Below are 22130 nucleotides of genomic sequence, written 5' to 3'. Positions count from 1 at the left end.
TGGGTGTAGAAACTTGTTGGAGAAGATGTCTTCTTTTCTTACCCAAAGACCACTGTCCCTGCAGTGTTGAGTAATAGCGGACTGGCCAGACAGTTGGAAGATTGGTTTCTCTTCCTCCTCCTGTGACAAAAACACAACATCGTCCTTGAGGCTTTGTAACATCTGTTCCAGCAAGCAGAGAACAGGTCACTTGCTCAAAGTAGGCTAAAATAGCCCAAAGATCTTTGATCTGCAGGCACTGCACAGGCATCATGTGACTGACCTCCAACACCTGCTAATGGCATACACCATCTAGTACTACGTGATCTCTCTCTGATGCTAGCTTAGTCTCTCCAACATTTGCAACATGGTATTTTACCAAGTAGGCATGTCACAGGGGAGATGGTTGGGTGGTAGCTGTACCTCTGCCAGACAAGAGGCATCTGGGTGTGAACTCCGAATGTTTAGGTACAATTTTCTGGCATTTTTCAGCAGTGGATATAAACCTACGTAATTGTTTAGGAAGTACTGCACTACCATGTTTGTCACAAGGACCAGGCAAGGTATGAATGTGAGATTGTCAAGGTGAAATGCTGCAAGCAGGTTCGCCCCATTGTCACACACAACTGTCTGGCTTCAGATTATGTGGGGTCAGCCATATATCAGCCTGGGTCAACAGAGCCATCAACAACTCTTTGGCCATGTGGCTGTGCTCCCCTAGATATATATGAGCTTTAGGACAGCATATTGGTGTTTACCATGTGTACCCCTGTATAGAGCTTGCATTTTATCACATATAGATATCTGTACCATTGTGGAGGGTGTTAAAAGGCAGTATGAAGAAGTGGAGGAAGAGGGGGGGGGGGGTTGAGAAGAGGACAGACAAGGATGAATGTCCCAAAACTAATGGGGGTACCACCACTTTCAGTTTTATGCCCCACTTCCAAGGCATTGATCCAGTGTGCTGTTATGGATATGCAATACCCTTGGCCATGATTGCTGGACCACGTGTCCATGGTCAGATGCACCCTGCACAACATTTTGTAATTCCGGGGACACATTATAATTTATATGGCGATGCAGGGCAGGGTCAGTGTTCTGGGCAAAGAAATGGTGGCTGGGTATGTGGTACTGTGGGTTAATTTGAAGCATCACGTTGTGTCCACTACCCAGAAAAGCAGCATTTCCATTGGGGGCAGCTGTGTATTCTTGTATTCAGGCTTCGTGCTCATGGATGTTGGAAAATGGGGTAGATGTCAATATCAGTGAAGGCAGTGGTTCAACTTCTGTTCTCAGTTTCCCACTCCTAGCTCTGAAGCAAGCCTGCAGCCTCGTCGTCATTTGCAGAGAAGAAGCCTGAAGTAGAAGTTCCACTGCCCTTAAACAAAACTGCCCCTCAAAACTGTCTCTGTGTGCTCAAAGGCTACTGCATGAACAGGGAGGGGGATGGAGGAAGAGGGAACTACAGCAGCAGAAGAGGGAGCAGGATGAGGCTGATTCTTTGCCCTCTGGTCCAGCTAGGCTCTCCAAGACTGGGTGGTGGGAGTTCATATGACTGTTTATACATGTTCTGTTGAGGTTGTTTATGTTCTTGATGCCTTTTAAATACTTACCACAGATCTTACAGATGACTGCTCTACTGTCACCATATGGTTTCAAAGAATGCCCCGGCTGCACAAGTCCTGTGAGCAAACCTAGATGTGGGCCTGATGTTTGAAATGCTGAGACTAGTAGTGGCTGAAAGCGACAGTACAGCCCTTATGTTTGTCTGTGACACCCTACTGCTTGTCTTAGCATGTTGCTACCCTGCAGCTTCCACCTCTCCCTTCCCCCCCATTCAAGATGCTATCATTATTCTCCCTGTATTTCAGTGTTGGGTCAAACGCACCAACTGATATACGATGCAACATCCAATGCAATACCCAAGGATGTAAGAAATGAACAAAGATTTATTCTGTGTCGACATGAATATTGAGTCTGAGAGAAACAAGGTTCTCAAATCTGAGACTGCCTTTTGACATCACAACAGAGCCTTTTATACTCAACTAGCTGATCTACCCGGCTTCGCCCGAGATAATTTGGCACTGGTGTTTATCTGGTGTTCACACGGAAAATCTTATGAAGTCGTGGTTACTTTAGAGATACCGGGAAAAACATATGTTCACCATTTTGCATGGTTCTTTGCGTTACCCAGGAAACACCACAATGAGTTAACCATGCGATGTTTCCTTTATATAAAATGACATCAGGAAGTGAGAGAATTAGATTCCATACTTAAAATTTGGACACTAATTCATTTGCACGTAGAATTGAATAATCGAGTTGGAACCCATTAACTTTTCCTATTTATGACATAATCAATGCCCGTGCCAAATTTGAAGTTTCTATGACATCGGGAAGTGAGACAATTAGATTTCGTACGTAAAATGTGGACGCTAATTCTTTTGTGCTTAGAATTGAACAATCGAGGGGGGATCCATTAACTTTTCCTATTTATGACATAATCAATGCCCGTTGCAAATTTCATGTTTCTATGACACCAAGAAGTGAGAGAATTAGATTCCGTACATAAAATTTGGACGCTACTTCTTTTGCGCTAGAATTGAATAATTGAGTTGGGACCCATTCACTTTTCCTATTTATGACATAATCAATGCTTATGGCAAATTTCATGCTTCTATGACATTGGGAAGTGAGAGATTTAGATTATGTACATAAAATTTTGACGCTAATTCTTTTGCGCTAGAATTAAATAATCAAGTTGGGACCCATTACCTTTTCCTATTTATGACATAATCAATGTTCGTGCCAAATTTCACGTTTCTATGACACCGGAAAGTGAGAAAAATACATTCCGTACGTAAAATTTGGACGCTAATTCTTTTGCGCATAGAATTGAATAATCAAGTTGGGACCCATTAACTTTTCCTATTTATGACATAATCAATGCTCGTGCCAAATTTCACGTTTCTATGACACCGGAAAGTGAGAAAAATACATTCCGTACGTAAAATTTGGACGCTAATTCTTTTGCGCATAGAATTGAATAATCGAGTTGGGACCCATTAGCTATTACTATTTATGACATAATCAATGCTCGTGCCACATTTCACGTTTCTATGACACCAGAAAGTGAGAAAATTACATTCCGTACGTAAAATTTGGACGCTAATTCTTTTGCGCATAGAATTGAATAATCGAGTTGGGACCCATTAGCTTTTGCTATTTATGACATAATCAATGCTCGTGCCACATTTCACGTTTCTATGACACCTGAAAGTGAGAAAATTACATTCCGTATGTAAAATTTGGACGCTAATTCTTTTGCGCATAGAAATGAATAATCGAGTTGGGACCCATTAGCTTTTCCTATTTATGACATAATCAATGCTCGTGCCACATTTCACGTTTCTATGACACCGGAAAGTGAGAAAATTACATTCCGTATGTAAAATTTGGACGCTAATTCTTTTGTGCATAGAATTGAATAATCGAGTTGGGACCCATTAGCTTTTCCTATTTATGACATAATCAATGCTCGTGCCACATTTCACGTTTCTATGACACCTGAAAGTGAGAAAATTACATTCCGTACGTAAAATTGGGACGCTAATTCTTTTGCGCATAGAATTGAATAATCGAGTTGGGACCCATTAGCTTTTGCTATTTATGACATAATCAGTGTTCATGTTAAATTTCACGTTTCTATGACACCGGAAAGTGAGAAAATTAGATTCCGTACGTAAAATTTGGACGCTAATTCTTTTGCGCATAGAATTGAATAATCAAGTTGGGACCCATTAACTTTTCCTATTTATGACATAATCAATGCTCGTGCCAAATTTTAAGTTTCTATGACATTGGGAAGTGAGAGATTAAGATTATGTACGTTAAATTTCGATGCTAATTCTTTTGCACATAGAATTGAATAATCGAGTTGGGACCCAATTACTGTTCCTATTTTGGAGATAATCTATGCTTGTGCCAAAATTCATGTTTCTACGACATCAGGAAGTTGGAGAACTTTTGGTGAGTCAGTCAGTGAGTGAGTCAGTGAGGGCTTTTGTCTTTATATATATATATAGATAGGCAGTATTATTAGAAGCTAATAGTTATTGTTTCATCTTTGTATTTTCATCACACAAAGAAACCAAAAAGACAATATTTACTTTCACTTACTTCCATTACGTAAAGGAAAGGTGGAATGGAGATACAGGGAAACAGAGGCAGTCAGACCAGAAGGGCAGCGGGGGATCACAGCTGCATCTCACAGTACTCATTTACACTGCATTCCCAGCAAACTATATGGGAGACTTATTACAGCAAAGCAGGGAGGGATAGGACTGAGTAAAGGTAAGGGCGGTCAGTGGGTGAATTCCAATCCAACTTAGTATCACACAAGAGAAGATTAGATACACAAAACAGCAGGCTGCATATACACACAACTTGCATTGAGAAGAAGGGAAGTTAGGAAAGATAAAATTGGTATAAATTATCTACAATTCATTTGGCAGATACATAACAATATATAATATGCTTCAGCCTTTGGGCTGATAACAGAGAAACAATAGCTTATCAGTCCTCATACCACATTTTCCCCCCTTTGATAGCCATTAGAGATGAGCGAACGTACTCGTTTCGAGTAATTACTCGATCGAGCACCGCGATTTTCGAGTACTTCAGTACTCGGGTGAAAAGATTCGGGGGGCGCCGGGGGGCGGGGGGAGGCGTGGCGGCGCAGGGGGTAGCAGTGGGGAACAGGGGGGGAGCCCTCTCTCTCTCCCTCTCCCCCCCACTCCCCGCTGCAACCCCCCACTCACCCACGGCACCCCCCGAATCTTTTCGCCCGAGTACGGAAGTGCTCGAAAATCGCGGTACTCAGGCGGAAAAGGGGCGTGGCCGAGTACGCTCGCTCATCTCTAATAGCCATCACTCGCTTATAGTCTATCATCTTAATTTAGGGGTTTAAACCCCCATAGACTTCAGTATATCCTGTGTATCCCGTGCTCCATCAGTGTCTATCCATGTTTCAGAAGGAGAGTATACTGGATTATAGCATATGATCTGTGAACCTTGTTTACACTTGTAGTAGGTGGTCTTATTGTATGTGTAACCCCCTACTTGTATCCCTTACCAGTGTATTAAGTATGGCACACTAATGTTCCTGTGATGCGTGTACCTATTCTAGCATCTTGTATACATTTATCACAATTATTGGCACAAGTCCAAATTTTCCTGTATAGAGTAATCCTCCCCCAACACAGTCTTTAGCAGGTTCTTCATTCTTCTTGTTGTCTCGTAGCTATAGCTCTCTCCTCTGCTAGGTGTTTGAGGAGAAAAACAATGTCTCTGTGTGAAAACCACTCTCTCTGTGAAGAAAACAGTGTCTCTTTTGCCTCCTGGGCTTCCAGGAGGGGGCAAGGTCTCAGTCAGGTCCAAAGCACTTCTGGAAGTTTTTAAGGTGAGCTTCAGAAGATTCGTCGGGTGTGGTAAGCAGGCACGATCAGTGTAGGCCACTTTGACTCTGTTCTGGTGGATTCAAGCACCCACCTCAGCAACTTTAACAACAGTTGGGGTAGACGGGATAACGGTGTATGGACCCTTCCAGCTAGGTTTGAGAGGCATCTGCTGCCAATCTTTCACCCAGAATTTTACCCCTGGAAGAAAAAATAAGTACACAGCAGTATCCAGACATATAGGTAACTTTTGCACAGCAATATTCAAGCAAGTAGGTAACCTTTCTCCTGCTCTTTTGGTGATGGTTGCCATGATTTTACCCAGGGCAAGCATCTGCTGGTGATTTTGTTGTCTGCTCTAATCCCCAACACTACTTGGCTAGGCCTACCCTACATCATCTTAAGAGGGAATAACCAGTTCCTTTAGTAGGAGCAGATCTGATTCCATTTTAGGTGAGTCTCCTGACAGAGCTTCCCTAAGGCAAGTTTTAAAGTCCAGTTCATGCACTCAGCTTCCCTGTGCTCTGAGGTCTGTAGGTAGTATGTAATCTCCATCTGATCATGAGGCAGCTGCCTAGCTCTTGTTTCATCTCTGCAGCAAAGGCTGGTCCATTGTCTGACCTAAGCCGCATCGGTAGGCCGTGTCTTGGAATTATGTCTTTCAGTAGTGTTCTGGCCACTTCAGTTGATTTTCTCAGTCCTAGTGGGGTAGGCCTCTACCCACTCCATGTAAGTGTAGACAAAGACCAGGAGATACTTCCATCCATCAGCTGTAGGCATTTGAATAAAGTCCACTAGTACATCTTGGAAGAGAGCAGAACCATAAGATTATATCCTTGGAGTCTTCAGAGGTCCTTGTCTGGGACTATTTTCAGTGCAAATTACACATTTTCTGGTGCTCACCTGCTAAATCTTGGGATGTACAGCACATCTTGGATTAGATCTTCCATAGTGGTGGACCCATAGTGTGTCCTCATGCCAGGGGCGTACCTAAAGGCTCAAGGGCCCGGGTGCAAAAGTTCAGCTCATGGCCCCCCGCCCTTTCTCACCGCGTACACATACCTAAATCGTGATGCATACAGCTGCAAAACGAATTTCCATACATGAATTAGCCCCATTAACACGTTTCCTGCGCTACATGAAAATTTGTTTGTAGCCCCTTAGGCCACTCTCACACACACACACACACCGCTTTTTATCGCGGTACACTGCTTTCATTGATTTGAATGCGATTACTCAGACGTGAGCTCGGAAGCAGTGATTTTTAAGCGCTATCTGTCCTATATTTGCGTTTTCTAACGCACCTCCCCACCCATCACAATAATCGGGTGCATTAAAACTGCTTTACCATGCGTTCAAAAATGCTGCTCACAATTGAGGTAAAAAACCCACGATTTTAAGCTGTGTTTTCTGAACGCATGTCTTAGAGCAGCCTCAGGCCCCCTGCACACGGGCGGAAATTCCGCTGCCGGATTTCCCGCAGAATTTCCACCCATGGAAGCTGCCATAGGATTGCGTTAGAAAACACAATCCTAGGCAGACGGCCGCGGTTTGTCCGCACGAAATCACACGCGGAAAACAAATCGCGGCATGCTCTATTTCTGTGCGGGGATCGCAGAGCCCCACACAGAAACATCACTCCCCGGCCGCTGGCACCGGTCTGCGCATTTGGGACGCCAACTCCCACAGCCTAGAAGTTTGTATAATCTAGAGGCTCAGTCACAGCAAATGTGGACACATAATACCATATGGAACCTGTATGCCTCTATTGCCCCCCATATCACATCTTGTATCCAAGCTAGACACAGTACAACCGGGTTCTAGAGCCTCTATTGCCCCCCATATCACATCTTGTATCCAAGCTAGAGGCGGTACAACAGGGTACTAGAGCCTCCATGCCCGCCCGTATCACATCTTGTATACAAGCTAGAGGCGGTACAACAGGGCACTAGAGCCTCCATGCCCACCCGTATCACATCTTGTATACAAACTAGAGGCGGTACAACAGGGTACTAGAGCCTCCATGCCCGCCCATATCACACCTTGTATCCAAGCTACAGACGGTACAGCAGTGTACGAGAGCCTCCATGCCTGCCTGTATCACATCTTGTATCCAAGCTGGAGGCGGTACAACATGGTACTACCGTGTTTCCCCGAAAATAAGACAGTGTCTTATATTAATTTTTGTTCAAAAAGGTTTAACTTTTTTACATGTATAGCTGCCTGGACACTATTTAAATTGACTTGTTAAATTAACTGTTAGCAGGGCTTAATTTTGGAGTAGGGCTTATATTTCAAGCATCCTCAAAAAGCCTGAAAAATCATTTTGCATCCTCAGAAATTCTGGAAAATCATGCTATGTCTTACTTTCAGGGTATGTCTTATTTTCAGGGAAACAGGGTAGAGCCTCCATGCCCACCCATATCACACCTTGTATCCAAGCTAGAGGCGGTACAACAGGGTACGAGAGCCTCCATGCCCGCCTGTATCACATCTTGTATTATATTTTTTATGACCGCAGGGAGAGAAAACGCATCAATTCTGCCATAGATTTTTGAGGGTTTTTTTTATAGCGTTAATTATGCAGCATAAATGATACACTACATTTTTTTTTTCGGGTCGGTACGGTTACAACGATACCAAAATTTTTATATATTTTTTAGGCTTTTCCACTTTTCCACAATAAAAAGCCTTTTTTTGGAAATTATTATTTTTTTCTAAACTCACTGCATTCAAAGTGCTATAACTTTTTTATTTTTCCATGGACGGAGGTCTGTGAGGGCTTATTTTTTGCGAGACGAGCTGTAGTTTTTATTGATACCATTTTGCGGTACATACGGTTTTTTTGTGAGGCAAAATGCTAAAAATTAGCATTTTGCGTCAGTTTTTTAGCATTTTTTTTAATGCTTTTTGCCATGCAGAATACAAAGCGTGTTTGGTTTATTGCACGGGTCTTTCAAATATGTGGGATTTTTTTTATGCTAATATGAGAAAAAGCATAAGCATAGGGTTTTTGTTTATTTTTTGTACATTATTATTATTTTTTTTTTGCACCATCTGTGTCCCTCTGAGGTACTGCAGGACTGCAGATCGCTGTGATAAAGCATGGCAGGACTACTCTCCTGCCATGCCTTATCGCTTACTATAGAGATCTTAGGCACTGGCAATACAGGACGCCGGTATCTGGTGTCCTGTTGCCATAGCAACCAGCCGGGCTCTGCCATAACATTGCGAGAGCCGGCTAAAGTTACAGAGGGAGCGCGCTCCCTCTGTGAACCCTTTTCCTGCTGCGATTTACATAGATCGCGGCAGGGAAGGGGTTTACAGCGGGGGGGGGGGGGGGGGGGGAGCGCATCTCCGATGCCCCCCGCTACCAGTGACAGCCGGCTCCCGTGCGGGATAGTGCGAGATCTGCTATGATCTCGCGCTATCCCTATGACGTAAGGGTACGCCATTTTGCAGGAAGTACCCCACTTACATGATGTACCCTTACGTCATGGAGCGGGAAGGGGTTAAATAAACAACTTTTCACACAAAAACAAGTCCTCAAAACAAACATGTCAACAAGAAAATAAAAAAGTTCTGATCCCAGGAATGCACAAAAATAAAGACAGAAAAACTGGTTGCTCATTAGTGCTTAAACCAGGCCAGTCATGAAGCAGTTAATTGCAGGCATTCACTGCTGATCAGTGAGGTTAGAGATGGAGGGTTGTTGGGTTAACTGCATGTAAATCTGCTCACCTCAGTAACTCCACTAGTTTGGGAGACTCCCAGCAGACAGAGGGGTTCTCCTCCAGGGAGCAGGCAGCACATGGTTAACTACCTGAGCCGGGTGGGTGCTGTCTGTCAAGGATCTCTGATGTCACAGTCATGTGGCCAGTCATGTGACCAGCCTGTGGGAGGAGCCAATCGGGACTTTACTTCAAGAAAAAATGCTTACAGAACCAGAGAGAAGCCTGTTTGTTCCCTGGACGTCTCACTGGTGGCTGCCGACACGCTGCGGAAGGAGAAGTAACCCGAGAGGAGCCACGGCTGCAGTGTTCTCTGCGTGGGTAAGTCAGCCTTGCCTCGCCTCCCCTCCAGCAGCCACACACCCCAGCCGCACCAATCACGCGGCTGCTAGTGTAATGCCGGTCGCCTTGCTCCGCCTTCTATAGAATGCACAAGTGTGCATTTTGAATATGGCGGGGCTTCTGGGCCCCCTGCAGAGCAAGGGCCGGGTCGCAATGGCATCCCCTGCTCCCCCTCACGATACGCCTATGCCTCATGCACTTTCTCGATGATCCTCGTTGCTAGTGCTGTTGGGACCACGCTTCTTCCATCCAAGGGGATGGAACAGCCCTCAGATGTGTATTTCCCATCTTGTGTCTTTAGCCACTCCTGTTTACTTCGATTGTAGCAGGGGTTTTAGTTTTAGCTTGTAGTTTGACAGGACTTCCCGCATTTAGGAGAGGAGCAGCTCGCTCGGCATCAGCAACTACCTCTCTGTTTACCTGTGCAATGAGTGAGTCTCCCTACTGTTTTCCATTACAGTGAATGATCCATGCCTCTTCTGACTGTTCCAGAATGAGAGGAGTGTGCTTCGCTTCTTTACCCGCTGAAGGAATCAGACTATTTTTTTCTCTCAGGGCCCCATGAATATGGAGTGTGAGGAAGACATACTTTGATTCGATGAAGATATTGACTTTCACCCCAGCTGCCAGCTGTAGGGCTTCTGCTAAGTGCAATAAGTTCTGCCTTTTGAGCTGAAGTTCCTTTAGACAGCGGTTCAGCTTTTGTAGTAGTTTGTAGGGTGACCACTGCATATTTAACATATTTTCACATAGGAGGCCTTGGTACTTGGTCATGCAAGCAGTTGTCAGCCAGTGGTACCTTTGGCAACCATAAGAGTTAGGGCAGAAGGTGGCACGCATACTTTAAGATCTTGACCCAGGGTTAGCTTGTCAGCCCCCATAACCAAGGCCACTGTTGCTGCCAGTCTTGTCAGGCAGGGAGGCCATCCCATTATCACGTTGCTTGGAGTGATAGGCAACAGGTTGATGCCATGATCCCATCATGAGAAAGTCGATCACCAGTCCCTTCTTCCCATGAACATACAGAATAAATGGTCTCTCCAGATTAGGCAAGGCCAGTGTGAGAGCTTTTAGGAGAGTCTGCCTGATGTTGTTATAGGGCCTTGTATGTTCCTGCTTCCAGCAGTAGAAGGCATCTTCACCCTCCTGTGTGACTTCATAGAGGGTTTGGGCCATTTCAGCAAAGCTGGGCATCCATATTTTGCAGAATCCAGTTGCTCCAAGTAATTCTCTGACTTTTTCTTCTGGTGGTTGGTACAGGGATATTGCAGACGACCTACTTTCTTTCAACTCCCATTTGTACCTTTCCTTGCGAGATGTGAAATCCCAGGTATTTAACAGTTGCTTGGCAGATCTGTGGCTTCTTTCTTGAGATTTTGTATCCGACTTCATAGAGATGATGAAGCACTGTCTTAGTGTTCTGCAGCCATCGCTCAGAGGAAAATCCAGTTATGAGCAGGTCATTCATATTCTGTAGAAATACATTGCCTGGCTGGAGAGGGAGAGATAGTTTCCTTAAAGGGGTTGTCTCGCGAAAGCAAGTGGGGTTAAGTACTTTTGTATGGCCATATTAATGCACTTTGTAATATACATTGTGCATTAAATATGAGCCATACAGAAGTTATTCACTTACCTTCCCTGCGCTGGCGTCCCTGTCTCCATGGCTCAGTCTAATTTCAGCGTCTAATCTCCTGATTAGACGCGCTTGCGCAGATGGGTCTTTTCCCTTCGGCTCGGTCCGGCACGAGCGGCATTCTGGCTCCGCCCCCTTGTACGCGTCACCGTGTAGCTCCGCCCCCGTCACATGTGCCGATTCCAGCCTCCTGATTGGCTGGAATAAAATAATCTCACAAATCCACAGGAAATTCATCTCATCATCAATAACCTCTAGACCAGGTTTTATTAGCTCATGGGAGAAGGAATTGAACATATCCCCATCAGAAGCAGATGTAAAACTCACCCTTAAGCTATCCTTCGGCCTCTCTCCGTGTGTCCTTCTTCAAGAGGGGCATTATAAACTACTATCGAGGTGGTACAAACCCCCTCAATGGCTACACGCATACAAATTAGCGCCCCATGACAGGTGCTGGAGGTGTGACACCATGACGGGATCCTACCGACATATCTGGTGGGACTGTACAAAACTACTTAATTTCTGGAGAGAGGTGGAGAATATACTGAGGACTATAAAACCGGGTTTTGCCCTAACAGCAGAAAAAATATTCCTGTGGAAACCTTCTGCGGATTTCCATCCGCTCAAAGACAGATTAATCGCAATCCTCATTGACGCAGCGAAAGCACTGATTCCCCTAATGTGGTCTCCTCCCTCAATCTCGCAGTGGAAAGAGAAGGTTGATTTAATATGCAACCTAGAGGAACTCTCCAGTTGGAAAAGCGGGAGGCGGGATGGTTTTGTGGAGATGTGGACACCCTGGAAGCGCATACCCTAAAAAGAAGCATTCAAACAAAGCATAATGAACATACAATTAGTGAGCCCCTCGGGTGATAAAGAAAGAGTGTAAGGGGCAGAGATCCCACCCCCTCACCTGTGGAAGCCGAATGTTGAGATGCCCCGGACAGGATAGACGGACGAAGTGGACAATAACCCTACTAAGCAAGTCGGGTGGGAGAGCCCCAGGAACTCTTTGAAACAAAGAGAATGGAGACAGAAGGTATGAGTATTTACCCTCTCCCACCCTCCTCTCCCCCCCCCCCCCCCCTCGCCCTGAGAGTTTCCCTCACCCTCTCCCCCCCCCCCCCCCCCTATTTTTTATCTACAACTGTTTAGAACACTATTGTATTGCAGATATAGATGTGTTAATAGAGGTACAGACATGCTGACTTATAGTCGCACAATAGCGGATGGCAAAGGCGATAATTTGATGTATCCCATCCCAGTGAAGTTTGTCCTGTAAATGCGCTATTATGTCTAGACCCTCTGGATTTAATGTTGGAGAAAAACATAAAACTCAATAAAGATTGATTTATAAAAAAAAAAAAAAAAAAAAGATTGTAACTGGTTTAAGGGCATATGAAGCACACAAACACATATGCATAACACACAGAAAAGAGCTATTCATATTGCAAATATTCGTCCATCTGCCCTGAAGTCCAGAGCAAATCACTGTTTGCTCTACTGGCTAACATAGTACCAACACCCTTTTTTTTAACAAGTACACAGAAACACCATGAATAGAGCACCTACTAGGGTGTCAGGTTACAATTAGAGATGAGCGAACCTACTCGTTTTGAGTAATTACTCGATAGAGCACCGCTATTTTCGAGCACTTCAGTACTCGGGTGCAAAGATTCGGGCGGTGCTGGGGCGCGGCGTGACGGAGCGGGGGGTAGCAGCGGGGAACAGGGGGGAGCCCTCTCTCTCTCCTTCTCCCCCCCCCCCCCCCCACTCCCCGCTGCAACCCCCCACTCACCCACAGGGCCCCCCGAATCTTTTCGCCCGAGTACAGAAGTACTCGAAAATCGCGGTACTCGGGCGAAAAAGGGGCATGGCCGAGTAGGCTCGCTCATCTCTAGTTACAATCTTTCTTTTGTTAGAGGCACTTGTGGCATTTATTGGTATAACTAAAAGTTCCAGCGTCACAACCTAACTACTATCCCTTCTTTGCTCTACCTCTGGCAATAGAGACTACCGTAAGAGGGTACACCAAGCAACGACAAAATGGCAGCATCAAGGTGTTAAAGCACACAAAAAGAAATTTATTGCTCCATGTTTGTAAAAAGACAGGCAACATTTCGACTATAAAGTCTGTATCAAGCTTAATCACAGATCAGAGACACTGATCTTAAATAGCATATGCATAGCATGTCATATGCAATCAAACACCAAGAGACATGTACACACACCCTCAGTGATCATTACAGTATTACAACCCCTCACCTGGTATTCACAAAGGACTTAGGTGCAGTCCACGTGCCATCCATCACCAGCTCCATCTCCTCCAGGATGCCACTCGGCATCACATACATGTGATTGCGCATGTGTCAGTCCAATCAGTTCTCTCGAGGGATATCCCACATAGTAAAAGCATAGGGCTGGGCAATACCACAACATTATCTATGGTAAAGGCACTCACATATAGAGTGTACATAAGAACCAATCCCAAGATGGCATCCGCCAACCACCCCCAGGAATGTGCCATTCAAACACCAGAGAAAAATTACATAAAAACCCAGGACCTAAGACAGTCACAACATGGCCGTGCCAATCCTTAGTGCACGTGCGTCCACAGTAACCAGAGCGGGCATAATAAAGAAACTTCTGCCCCTGGGTAAATATAGGCTTAACATCTATCACACATAGAGAGTGCAGAGTCGGACAATACCAAAACAATATTTATATATATATCTGCAAGATGGCATCCGCCATCCATCCTCTGCGCATGCGCAGTTCAAATCCAGGGAGAAGTTATATGAAAACCTAGGAAACTAAGCCAATCACAAGATGGCCACGCCAACCCTTAATACGCATGCGCCCACTCTATTCTAGACGGGCTTAACGAAAGAACATTTACACAAAGATAGAAATATAGTAAGACCCTAATCTATCTCTATATATAAAGATGAAAGCCCTCACTGACTCACTCACTGACTCACTCACTGACTCACTCACTGACTCACTCACTGACTCACTCACTGACTCACTCACTGACTCACTCACTGACTCACTCACTGACTCACTCACTGACTCACTCACTGACTCACTCACTGACTCCCTCACTGACTCCCTCACTGACTCCCTCACTGACTCCCTCACTGACTCGCCAAAAGTTCTCCAACTTCCTGATGTCGTAGAAACATGAATTTTAGCACAAGCATAGATTATCTCCAAAATAGGAAAAGTAATTGGGTCCCAACTCGATTATTCAATTCTATGCGCAAAAGAATTAGCGTCCAAATTTTATGTACGGAATATAATTCTCTCACTTCTCGGTTTCATAGAAACTCGAAATTTGGCAGAAGCATTGATGATGTCATAAATAGGAAAAACTAATGGGTCCCAACTCGATTATTCAATTCTATGCGCAAAAGAATTAGCGTCCAAATTTTACATACGGAATCTAATTTTCTCACATAGAAACTTAAAATTTGGCACGGGCATTGATTATGTCATAAATAGGAAAAGCTAATGGGTCCCAACGCGATTATTCAATTCTATGCGCAAAAGAATTAGCGTCCAAATTTTACATACGGAATCTAATTTTCTCACATAGAAACTTAAAATTTGGCACGGGCATTGATTATGTCATAAATAGGAAAAGCTAATGGGTCCCAACGCGATTATTCAATTCTATGCGCAAAAGAATTAGCGTCCAAATTTTACGTACGGAATGTAATTTTCTGACTTTCCGGTGTCATAGAAACGTGAAATTTGGCACGAGCATTGATTGTGTCATAAATAGGAAAAGCTAATGGGTCCCAACTCAATTATTCAATTCTATGCGCAAAAGAATTAGCATCCAAATTTTACGTACGGAATGTAATTTTCTCACTTTCCGGTGTCATAGAAACGTGAAATTTGGCACTGGCATTGATTATGTCATAAATAGGAAAAGCTAATGGGTCCTAACTCGAATATTCAATTCTAGCGCAAAAGAATTAGTGTCCAAATTTTACGTACAGAATCTAATTCTCTCACTTCCCGGTGTCATAGAAACTCGAAATTTGGCAGGAACATTGATTATGTCATAAATAGGAAAAGCTAATGGGTCCCAACTCGATTATTCAATTCTGTGCGCAAAAGAATTAGCATCCAAATTTTATGTACGGAATGTATTTTTCTCACTTTCCGGTGTCATAGAAATGTGAAATTTGGCACGAGCATTGATTATGTCATAAATAGGAAAAGCTAATAGATCCCAACTAGAGATGAGCGAGCACCAAAATGCTCGGGTGCTCGTTACTCGGGACGAACTTTTCGCGATGCTCGAGGGTTTGTTTCGAGTAACGAACCCCATTGAAGTCAATGGGCGACCTGAGCATTTTTGTATATCGCCGATGCTTGCTAAGGTTTTCATTTGTGAAAATCTGGGCAATTCAAGAAAGTGATGGGAACGACACAGAAACGGATAGGGCAGGCGAGGGGCTACATGTTGGGCTGCATCTCAAGTTCACAGGTCCCACTATTAAGCCACAATAGCGGCAAGAGTGGGCCCACCCCCCTCCCAACAACTTTTACTTCTGAAAAGCCCTCATTAGCAATGCATACCTTAGCTAAGCACCACACTACCTCCAGCAAAGCACAATCACTGCCTGCATGACACTCCGCTGCCACTTCTCCTGGGTTACATGCTGCCCAACCCCCCCCCCCCCACGACCCAGTGTCCACAGCGCACACCAAACTGTCCCTGCCCAGCCTTCAGCTGCCCTCATGCCACGCCACACTCATATCTATTTAAAAGTGTGTCTGCCATGAGCAGGAACCGCAGGCACACACTGCAAAGGGTTGGCACGGCTAGGCAGCGACCCTCTTTTTTTTTTATTAATTCACTTTTTATTGAAAAAGATTTTCATACAGGGTATTCAACCTTACATAAGTACTAACTGTTTGTCCATAATTCAATAACATGAAATACAAAGAGTATTTAACAGAATTTGTGTGCGAGTATAACCGTCATAACTGTAAACCCTTATCAAACGGACATATATCTGGGCTGCCCAGCCTGGTCAGACACCCGACTCTGAAGCTTAATTATCTGGCCAGAGTGGGCATAGGTCATCACATTCACGTACCTATAATTATAAAAACTTTACAACTTATCAGTAAGGTAAGGCTTAAAGGCTAAGAGGGGGGGGGGGACAAAGGGGGAGGGGTGGAGACGGGGGGGGGGGAGGAGAGGGGGAGGGGGGGAAGAGGAGGGGGGGAAGAGGAGGGGGGGGGGCAATGTCAAATCTCCGTATTTAGACTTCAGACTTTGGATCTGCGCTTAACGCCACTTAGGTGGTCGAGGTGTATACACCGGTGCCTCCCACACGTCACCTGCTTCAATTCTTTTGTGAGTAACAATATTACTTCCACATATCTCTTAGGTCCCTGAGGTGTTTTTCAGGTTAAGGTTAAGATTAAGACGCCTGGATGCAGGCGGTCACGCCCCCGCCGGGGGATTGCGGGGACGCGAGCACCCGAGCAGCGTTCTCCCAATGTCTCCAACTTGGTAAATCTCAGGACACTTTAAAGTTCTGTGGCTCTGTGAGAGGGAGGGGGTTAAGGGGTTAATATGTCATGTCTCGAATCCGGTGGGGTGATAGGGTTCAGAGCTAATGTGAGTATGTTGTACCGGTGTATGACATTTAAGGGTTAAATTTGTTGTGTGAGGTAAATTATTTCCAGCCAGTGTCTCATCTTGTTCGCCACTTGGGTTTGTCTCTAATTCAGCGCGAACTGGTCTCTTCTCCAGTGGGATCAGCTGGAAAGGATATAATAGAGGCTCTGGTGGAGCCCCTCATCTCGGGTGTAGAGGGGTTCTCTCCGGGAAATCAGCCTTGTGATGTGGTGCTAGAGCAAAAGTTTACCCAAGGCGACCATATGGTCAAGAATGTTGGGTATGTCGAGTTTGTCCAGCTAAGGATCTCCTCAAACTGGTATATCTGGTTGATCTTTGTTTTCCACATCTTGATGGAGGGGGGGTGTTGGGTTTCTCCAATGTAGCGGGATTAAGGCTTTAGCTGCCGTTACCATAAATGCGGCTAGTTTGTCCTTTAGGGGATTAAATGACTTGTTTGGTCTATTTAATATTATTGTGTCTGGGGTTAAGATAATTGCTTTACCGAGGATTTTATGCATTTCGCTTTCAATCTCTGCCCAAAAGGGTTTAATTAGCTTGCAGTTCCACCAGATGTGTAAGTAAGAACCCAGCTCCTCCTGGCATCTCCAGCACCCGTTTGATTCCGCCAGTTTGTAGTTATACAACCACTCAGGGGTTTTATACCATCTAGACAGTAATTTATAATTGTTTTCTTGGAGACGGACGCATGGAGAGACGCCATAAGAAGCTTTAAATATCGTTTTAATTTCTGCTTCAGATAACTTAATGTCCAACTCCTTCTCCCACGAGGCGATGTAAGTTGGTCTGCCCAGTGTGTGAGGCGTTGTGAAATTTTTAGCCAAAGCGGAAATTTTCCTCAATTCTGTATTTTGGGATTTTAATAACCTTTCGAATTCCGTTGTTGGTCTAGTAGAGGGGAAATCTTTTTTAAATGTAGCGATTGTGTTCTCAATGTGCATAATGTGGAGGTTTTGTAGTTTTTTTTGTAAGCCTAGAGAGTTAATGATAGTGGAGGGTTCCTCATGCATAATGTTTGGAAGGTCATGAATTGTGTTTTCTTCAAAGATGTTCCAGAGGTTCTCTGGAATCCAGGTCTTAGGATGTTTGATGGTGTTGGGGAGAAGACTTAGCAGTGCGTATGGCGATGGCGAGGGAGCCAACTTGTGAGAAAGGGTGTCCCAGGTCTCGCAGATGCCTCTCAGCAGGATACTAAAATCTTTGGCCCGGTATGTTTTTGGGGAGGGAAGCCACAGATCTCTTATGAGGTTGTTTCCATAGGTTTGTTGCGCGATTTTTCTCAATTTATGGCTTTTGATTGGGGCCACCATTCCCAGCCATCTATTTAGGTTTATTGCCTTGTAGTATTCCAATATGTTAGGGAGCCCCACTCCTCCGTGTTGTCTTCTTCTAGACATTAAAGAATATGCCAAGCGTGGGCGTTTGTATTTCCAGAAGAAACGTGAGAATTGGGAATTGATTTTTTTAAAGAAGGATTTGGGTATGTGTATTGGTAGCATTTGTAATTTGTATAGGATTTTGGGTAAAATGTATGTTTTAATGAGATTTTTCCTCCCAAACCATGAAATTATGGGTAGGTTATATGCGGTAAGGAGTGATGTGATTTCTGTTATTAACGGTCCCAAGTTGTTCTCACAGAGTTTGGAGAGGTTATTTGTGATTTTGATACCTAGATAGTCTAATGAGTCATCTGTCCATTTGAAAGGGGATGATCTCTTCACTTCTTTTGCCCTGTGGGGGGGCAGCGAAATATTAAGGATTACCGATTTGTTAAAATTCACTTTTAGGTTGGAAAAACTACCGTATTCATCCAGCAGGTGAATTAGGCTATTGAGACCCTGTGCCGGGTTTGTGATTAAGAATAGTACATCATCCGCGAAGGCAGCGGATTGTATACAATCCCCTCCAACCTCTAAGCCTCGAATTTCAGGAGATTGTCTAACCGCCTGAAGGAGAATCTCCAATGTAAGTATGAATAGTGTGGGAGAAAGTGGGCATCCCTGGCGCGTGCCGTTTGTTATATTAAATGGTTGGGATAAGATATCATTAATTTTTATTCTGGCGTAGGGTTTTGCATAGAGGGAGAAGACAGCGTCGATAAGTTGGCGAGGGAAATTAAATTTGTCTAAAGTCGCTCGCATGAATGACCAATTTACCCTATCGAAAGCTTTTTCAGCATCGATCCCCAGGAAAATTAGGGGAATGTTCTTTTTCTTAGCATATTGTATCGAGTGCAGTAGTATTGCGGCGTTGTCCTCTCCCTCTCTACCTTTAACGAAACCTGACTGTTCGTCAGAAACTAGTTTGGGTATAATTCTGCTCAGGCGATTAGCAATTATTTTTGCCCAGATTTTTATATCTACGTTCAGTAGAGAGATTGGACGGTAGTTGTTGCATTGGGTTGGGTCTTTGCCTTCTTTATGAATTAAGGTAATGTGGGCTTCCTGCGTTTGTGTGGGGAATGTGGCTCCGTTCATAATTGCGTTTAACGCCGTTCTAAGATGGGGTTCCAGACTTTGTAGTAGTGTTTTATAGTAGCCTGTAGTGAGGCCATCAGGGCCCGGGCTCTTGCCGTTAGGAAAGCTATTTATTACTTCTGTCAGTTCTTCTTGACTCACAGGGGCCAGAAGATCTGTGGCTTCTTCTGTGTTAATTTTGGGGAGAGAGAGCTTTTTAAGGAAAATCTCCATGTCCTTGTGTTTTCTTTCAAGGTCTGTTTGTGTGAGTGTACCTTCAATGTTGTATAGATTTGTGTAGTAGTTATGGAATTCTGTCGCTATATCCTTGGATGATGTAGCCTTCCCACCCGAGGCTTTTTTGATTTCTTTGATATGAGTTTTTTCCCTCGCTTTTTTGATGAGGGTTGACATCAGCTTGCCTCCCTTATCCCCATGAGCATATAGCTTTTGTTTATAATTTATAGAGGATTTAGTGAACTTTTTGTCCAGAATTGACTTTAATTGATCCCTGAGGAAATTTAGTTCGGATTGTACCTTTTCTACTAGTGCAAGTTTTCTTTTTTGCTCTAGGGATGCAATTTTTGTTAAAAGGTCATCTATTTTCTTTTGTTTCTGTTTCTTAAGTTTCGAGCCTAGGGAGATGAACAGGCCTCTCACGAAAGCCTTGTGCGTTTCCCATATCAAGGGAGCATTTGTGTTGTCTTTTGAATTAATCTCAAAAAATTCAGAGAGATTTTTTATCAGCTCTTGTTTATATTCCTCTTCTCTTAGTATCGACTCATTCAAAGACCATCTCCATTCCCCTAGGTTGTTCGAAAATATACTAAGACTCGTGTGCATTGGGGCGTGGTCTGAAATTGTTATGCAGTCTATTTGGGAACTGTGGATTGCTTTTAGTAGATTGTTTGACACGAAAATGTAATCGAGTCTCTGGTGAGAGGTGTGAATGTGCGAGTAAAATGTGAAATCTTTTACTCCTGGGTGTCTGTATCTCCAAGAGTCAGTTAAATGTAGTTCCTGCAAAGATAAATGAATTTTTTTAAGCGCCCTCTGCGAGACCTGGGACTTGCCCCTTGAAGTATCTAGTAACGGGTTTAATGTCACATTAAGATCCCCGCCTAAAATCACATGGCCCACCGCAAAGGCTCTCAGTGTATGCAGAGTGTCCGTGAGCCACTTGGTTTGGTTCGAATTGGGTACATAGATGTTAGCTAGGGTGTACGGGACTCCCCCTATTTTACCTTTAACGAATATAAAGCGTCCCTCTGTATCTGTTAGTTGTTTTTCGCACTGAAAGGGTAGATCTTTGTGAATTGCAATAGTAACCCCCTTAGAGGCTGAGGAAGGGTTGCAGCTGTGGAACCATTGTTTAAAATAGTTTTTTGGGAGGGTTGGGATCTTGTTACATTTAAAATGGGTCTCTTGGAGGAATGCGATTTTGGTTTTGCTTTTTCTCAGTAGCCATATCATATGATGTCTTTTGTTAGGGGAGTTTAAACCTTTAGCGTTGAAGGTGGTGAATGTTACGCTTCCTGTCTGAGGAGATGTGGAGTTTTTTTGTTGTTTTTTCCGTTTATGTTGTGGGGTTTCAATGTTATCAAGATGTCTCGCAGACATCTTTCTGGGTTTTGTATACGTATAGATTTGCGCGGAGGGTGGAGGTAGTGGGGAAAACGGGAAAGACTGTTAGCAGAAGAACTGTAGTTAACATTGGGTTCTTGACTGGGGGGGTAGGTGTCCAGTCTACTGTTATATGGTCTGTGGTTGTTTAGTGTGGATCAGAAGCACCCCGACAACCTCCCCTTGCGGGTCTCTGTTGTCGGTGTCTTTCTCATCTTGGTACTGCCCCTGAATAGGGGCGGATGTTAGAGTTCTGTGTGTAGTAGGTTCACTCACGTGTGCGACCTCCCCTGGTGGCGCGCGGACAGGTGTTATTCTCCGTTCCGCCTATGACGTCCGGGGAATTTCTCTCCGCCCTCTGGACGGACACCTCCCTCCATTGGCAAAGTCCTGTTGTTTTGACTCAACCTGGATATGGTGAAAGGCTAATCGGGACCGTAGAAAGTAGACGAGATGAGAGATGGAAGGAAAAAAAAGGCACGTTAACTTAAAACCATAATGAGTGCAACTGTTTCCTTCGCAGCCAACATGACACAATCTGCCTAGGAACATCTTATAACCGGAGCACGTAGGCGGGCCACCCCAATCAGGCAGCTCTCTCGCTGCGATCCCCGGGTAGGGAGGAACCCGGCGGGCCGACCCCCGTACGACCCCCAGGCCCCACCCAGCCCCAGGTCCCACTCCCCCGCTCCGAATTCCCCTCATGCATAATCACAATCATTTAGAGCTAAAACGCCTCCATCAAAGCAGCGCGAAAAGAGGGGATCACAAGATCTCTTCCATGCGTACTTGAGTCATGCGAGGGGAAGCCCACCATCACCTCCTTTGTAATAACGTAACTGGTAAAGTAGGCAGTGTGAAGAAGGCCGTATAGTTCTCAGGAAGCCAAAGTCGCGTGGCTGAGTCTCACTCTCGTTGGTCCACAGCGCCACTCCTTTGGGAGGTCGTCACTACTCCAACAACAAGAAGAAGTCCCCTAAAGTGTCCTAAGATGCGGTTTTTGCGCCATGTTTTTTGCTTCTAGGTGATTTGAACTTTGTTGTTGACTTCCCAGGACTCTCCCTCCGGGAGCGGAGGTATAGTTAGATCATATTGTGTCGGCATCCAGGAAGGAATATCTATTGGATCTATTTTCAGTTGTTGCCAAATCGCCTCGAGATCTTCCGGGGTTCTGACCGTCAATCTGTGTCCTCCATCATTGATTGCTAGGCCAAATGGAAACAGCCAGGAATATTGGATTCT

General features: G+C 44.5%; 1 protein-coding gene across 1 annotated transcript in view; it reads left to right on the top strand.

Moving 5' to 3' along the window:
• The window catches only part of LOC136626544 (kinesin-like protein KIF21B), a 2048083-nt gene that overhangs the window by 40148 nt on the left and 1985805 nt on the right, over positions 1-22130 (top strand). The gene's annotated exons all lie outside the window — the stretch shown is intronic.

This window comes from Eleutherodactylus coqui, chromosome 4 (genome assembly GCF_035609145.1).
Source record: "Eleutherodactylus coqui strain aEleCoq1 chromosome 4, aEleCoq1.hap1, whole genome shotgun sequence".
In the NCBI taxonomy this organism is placed as follows: domain Eukaryota; kingdom Metazoa; phylum Chordata; class Amphibia; order Anura; family Eleutherodactylidae; genus Eleutherodactylus; species Eleutherodactylus coqui.
This window is presented reverse-complemented; position numbering and strand designations above follow the sequence as displayed.